This window comes from Octopus bimaculoides, chromosome 1 (genome assembly GCF_001194135.2).
Source record: "Octopus bimaculoides isolate UCB-OBI-ISO-001 chromosome 1, ASM119413v2, whole genome shotgun sequence".
Classification (NCBI taxonomy): domain Eukaryota; kingdom Metazoa; phylum Mollusca; class Cephalopoda; order Octopoda; family Octopodidae; genus Octopus; species Octopus bimaculoides.
In genome coordinates, this window is record NC_068981.1 from 190,364,861 (window position 1) to 190,370,921 (window position 6,061).

Genomic DNA, 6,061 nt, shown 5'->3' on the forward strand with positions numbered 1-6,061 from the left:
GCCTGGTGTAGCCATCTGGTTTCACCAGTCCTCAGTCAAATCGTCCAACCCATGCTAGCATGGAAAGCGGACGTTAAATGATGATGATGATGATATATTTATATAAATAATATACAAATATATGCATATATACACACATATATGTACATACTTACATATATGTATGTATATATACATGCATATATGGGTAGAGGACATCAAAAAATCGTGAACAAAAAGAGAAACAAGAACTTAAAAACAAAAACATAGAAAACGAACATTTTCGAACGACGAAAGAAACAAATAGCGAAACGAGACAGGCAACATAAGGAACATTCCCTTCATCAGTTATACCCTGTTATATCTACTCCGCATTTCGAAGGTAGTAACAAGACACGACTTCATTAAAAAAATCCTTCCTGCAAAACAAATTAAATAAAATTTGGGATTTTTTGCAGAGGGTTAAAGTAATAACAAAAACAGGACAGTGAGAACAAAACAGTAAAGACAAATGGTGAGGGCTGTTAAGCCAAGACGATGTGAAGTGGATTACTTATCCCAGCTATGGTCACCCAATGGTGTAAAATTATCAGCGGATCCTGAAGCAATCCAGTGAAGCTTCACAATGAAGATCGTCTCTTTGCAACAGCTCAGCTACTGGGAAAGGCTGAAACAGCAATGACTCTACTCACTGGAGTGAAGGCAGGAGAGGTATGCAGTAATATACATCTGGATGATCCTGGAAGGAATTGTGCAAAATTTTGGTATTGAAAGCTACAGCAATGCCAGAACGGGTCAACACTGTACAGTGCCAAAGATCCCAGCCATGTCATCGTAAAGAAAAAAGAAAAATGATGATAGTAGGAGGTGTTCAGTCTATTTCTAATATGTACAGTGTTTTTTTTTTTTTATTGGGGTGGGGGTTCCATAAACTTGATGAACAATTCTGAAGAATTTTTGAATTATTTGGATCGATTTTGTGGTTGATGTCTTTTGCTTGGCAATTAATCATACCAAGTTTATCACTGAAGGCATTTTTCCAATCACACAATGAAACTTTTTTGTGAATTTGGTATGGAACAGTCAATAAAGGCTCATGAAATGTATGTACACTCCATCATCTTCTGATGAATACCATAACCATTGGAGCTCAGCATCCCTTCTTTGTCAATATCTACATTGAATAATATTCTATGGAAATAGAAAGTTTGTTTTTTATTCGACAAATATTGTTCTGTCATTTTTACCATTTGCAATTATTTTAGCATAACAAATAAAGGAATTTGTTAAAGAATCGTCGGCATGTAGATTTAGTAAAAGATTCTGTTTTGTTTTCATTGAAATTGTTATCATTTGGGCTTAGAGATGAACATATTTTGCCATCAGATGACTGTCAGTATGATGTCTAAAATTGTTAGAGAAAGATTTTGAGAGTGTTGTCATCGATAGAAACATTGTCAGGGTGATTGGCAGAGATTTGGAGAGACACAGAAAGACACAGAGATAGAGAGAATATTCGTGAGTGAGACAAGCAAATCTAGAAAGAGATAGAGACAAAGAGAGTGACAGACAGACACACGGAGCAAGAGAGATAAATAACGAGTCTTCATCATAGATTGAGAGAGAGAGAGAGGGGGGGAGTGAAAAAGATAAAGGAGAAGGAAGCAGGAGAGATAGACAGGGAGTGAGAGTAGCAGATTTAGCGAGACAGAAGCAGACAGAAAGAGAGTCAGAGAGAGAGAGGTAGAGAGACAGAATGAGAGAGAGGGGGGAGAGAGAAAGAGAGAGATGGGGAATCTTCATTAGTAAGACATGCAGAAGAAACATTTAAAGACCACTTATAATGCTACAACAACCTCCTAATTCTAAATTCGGCAAGATTTGCCTTCAAATTCTCTCTGTCAAACATTTGTTTTTTTGAAAATTAAATATATAGGCGTAGGAGTGGCTGTGTGGTAAGTAGCTTGTTTACGAACCACGTGGTTCAGGGTTCAGTCCCACTGCGTGGCACCTTGCGCAAGTGTCTTGTACTATAGCCTCGGGCTGACCAAAGCCTTGTGAATGGATTTGGTAGACAGAAACTGAAAGAAGCCTGTCGTATATATGTATATATGTGTATGTGTGTGTATATATATGTTTGTGTGTCTGTGTTTGTCCCCCCAACATCGCTTGACAACCGATGCTTGTGTGGTTACGTCCCTGTAACTTAGCAGTTCGGCAAAAGAGGCCAATAGAATAAGTACTAGGCTTACAAAGAATAAGTCCTAGGGTCGATTTGCTCGACTAAAGGCGGTGCTCCAGTATGGCCACAGTCAAATGACTGAAACAAGTAAAAAAAAATATAGGCACAGACATGGCTGTAGTAAGAAGTCTGCTTCACAACCACATGATTCCGGGTTCACTCCCACTGCGTAGCACCTTGGGCAAGTGTTTACTACTATCGTCTCGGGATGACCGAAGCCTTGTGAGTGAGGTTGGTAGACGGAAACTGAAAGAAGCCCATTGTATATTTATGTGTGTGTGTGGGTGTGTGTTTGTCCACCACAACTGCTTGACAACCGTTGTTGGTGTGTTTACATCTCCGCACCTTAGTGTTTCAGCAAAAGAGACCAATAGAATAAGTACCAGACTGTAAAACAAAAACGTACTAGAGTTGCTTAGTTCGATGAAAATTCTTCGAGGTGGTGCCCCAGCATGGCCACAATCTAATGACTGAAACAAGTAAGAGATGAAAGATATAATTTACCAGCGATGATCTGAGACTGCTCCTCGCATGTCACTCGCCGTGGAGAAATTATTTACTTGTCTTTTATTGGTATGTTTTAAGCATCTGTCAGATAATTTCAAGAGTTGGTAAGGTGGTAAGCTGGCAGAAACGTTAGCACACTGGAAAAATGCTTAGCGGTATTTCGTCTGTCTTTACATTGAGTTCAAACTCCGCCTAGGTCGACTTTGCATTTCATCCTTTCGGGGTCGATAAATTAAGTACTTGTTGCATACTAGGAGTCGATCTAATTGGCTGGTCCCCTCTCCAAAAATTTCAGGACTTGTGCCTAGAGTAGAAAACAATTTTAAGAGTTGGTGACTAATTGCAGTAATGTATTTCGAACATATTTTGATATTATGGCTTTTATATCTCATAATTATTTACTATAGTGTATAGCATATGGCATAGTGGCTAAGAGTGCGGGCTACTAACCCCAAGATTCCAAGTTCAATTCCAGGCAGTAACCTGAATAATAATAACATCGAAAAATACCTTAGGAATGAGAACCCAGGTTTGAAATTTCCCCAAGAGACCTGATGAAGACTGATCGGTATATCAGCCAAAAAATTGTGTTGACAACAAATAAGATAAGGACAAATATCCGTCAAATGTAAATGCTGTAAATAATGTACATAATTCCTCATCTCTTAAATATAGAACTAAATTACACATATATTGTCTGTACAAGTGTTTCATATCAATAGTCTGTTGCTGTGGTCAATTCACAAATAGAAAGTATGTATATGCATTATGAGAATTCTTTACTTTTGGCTTTAAAATATTCTTTATTAACGATTATGAGTCTACAACTGCTATAAGCTAGAGATTTATTGCGCTTTATTACTTTAGGAAATTATTCCAGATGTTGTATAATAAGATATTAATGTAATTTTAGTCATATTAAAAATGACGCATTTTACAGAACAGTTTTAAAATTACATTATAGAAGTAATTGTACTAATATTAATTTTCAACATTAAATCTAACTTCTTTATTTATTTATGATCTACGACTGCTGTAAGAAAATCATTTTTAATTTTCCAAACTGAGTGAAAGATGAATATAAACCATTCCGATTACGAAGGGTATCTAACCAGGAAACTTTTTCAAAAAAGACTTATAAAAAATGTAAACATGTGTAAATTTCCGAATCATTATTAGGGCGACGAATTTTTCAAATAATAAAGTATTGTTATGGGTGTAATTCATTTTTCAACATATTTTTTGAATAGTAAAAATATTGATATAAATGCAGAGTGCGTGTTAAAGAACAGATTTTGAAATAACAAAGTATTCTTAGGAATGTAACGTGTGCCAAAACCTGTTTGCATAGTAATAAAGAGCTTTCAGGGGAGAAAAGCATGTGTAAGTATATTTTAAAACACAATAAAGTATTGTTAAAGCACAACTGTTTGTCAAACCTAGATTTTGGAATGGTAAAGAATAAAGTGCAATATCTGTCAAAAACGTTTTTAGAATTGTATTGTTGAGAGGACAAGGCATGTCATAAACGGTTTCTATGAAGTTAAGTCTTGTCGGAGGTGTAACGTGTTTCAAAAATACAGTTTGTAGAAGAGGAAAGAAATACTGGGAATGTAATACGTGTGTCGAAGTAGATTTTAGAAAAGTAGTGGGTGCAACAAGTGTTGAAAACTGTTTTTTGAACAGTAAAATTGTTAAGAGAGGAAAAACGTATCGAAACAAATTTTTTGAACAGTAAAATGTTGTTTGATGCAGAACTTGTCTAAAAAAAAGTTTGATTTTTTAACAGCAAAATATTGTTAGGGGCGGAATTTGTGTTGAAAACATTTTTTTCTATTTTCTAGATATATATATATATATATTTTAGAGATGAGGAATTCTGTACACCATTTACATTAGATGAATATGTGTCCACATCTTGTTTGTTGTTACCACAACGTTTCGGCTTATTTACTCTCCAGCCTTCATCAGGTGTCCTGGAGGGATTTTGTACCCAACAGGAGACAGTTGAGGCTGTGGTCTTAGTAGAAAATTATAACACTAAATTTGAGAATCTCAAAAGATAAAAATCATAATGGCTTAGTTAGGCATTTTGAGCCAGCCATTATAATCATTACATCGGGAGATGAAGAAGAACCATATTCTTGTTAAGAAAGCCCTTCGTAAGAAGATATTGAATCATTCTGGTTTTCTCTCCCTTCTTTGTACATTTTTATTTATGCTCCCACCCCAAGCCTCTCAAAATAAGTTGCAGATTTATTGCTTGTTGTGTGGGCATTGGGTGCAATGTACTTTCCAAATTGACCTTTCAACCAAAGATTTGAATACGTCCCCTATTAACCCACACAATGGATGATGCTTCTGGAGGTCTTACTCACACCAGGCACCGAGATGGTATTTATATTGGACTAAATTTGGATATGAAAACATCTTTTATCTTTTACTTGTTTCTGTTATTAAAGAGCGGCTATGCTGGGACACCACACTGAAGAATTTTTAGCCAAATGAATCAATCCCAGTACTTGTGTTTTAAAAGCCTGCTACTTATTCTATCGTTCTTTTGCTGAATAGGGACATAAGCAAACCAACACCTGTTGTCAATCAGTGGTGGGTACAAACACTCGCACACAAATATGCACACACGCAAGCACACACCAACACACACACACACACACACACACACACACACACATGCACACACACATACACACACACACACACACAGACATATGATAGGCTTTCAGTTTCTGTCAACGAATCCAGTGACAGGGCTTTGGTCAGCCCAGAGCTATAGTAGAAGGCACACCTGCTCAAGATGTCACTCTGTGGGACTAAACCCTGAACCACGTAGTTGGGGAACAAACTTCTTACCACACAGCTACGCCTGCGATATTAATCAATATTAGAATCTATATTATACATTAATTTGAGACAGAAACGAGAAACTGGCTTTCTCTCATTAGAGGGATTATTTCTCTTCTGAATCTCAAATGGATTCTTACAATATTGAATATCAACTCTACGTTGAAAATCTTAGCAGCTAATTTACTCTTCACATCGCAAAGATCAATTTTAGTTGAGTCACTATGCTATACTGGACATTACTGTGTATAATGTATGGTATCTATACATGACATTTTAACCTGTCCTTCTACGCTAAACAACTGAATGTCTTGTTTAGCTAAAACAGCACAGTTAAAAACAAATAGCATAAAAAGTAGATTTAAGTAGCAGCTAATACGTGAGAGAGAGAGGGGTGAGATGGAAACAGAGACAGAAAGAGAGGAAAACCGAGAGAGAGTGAGTGTGTGTGTGTGTGTGTGTGTGTGTGTG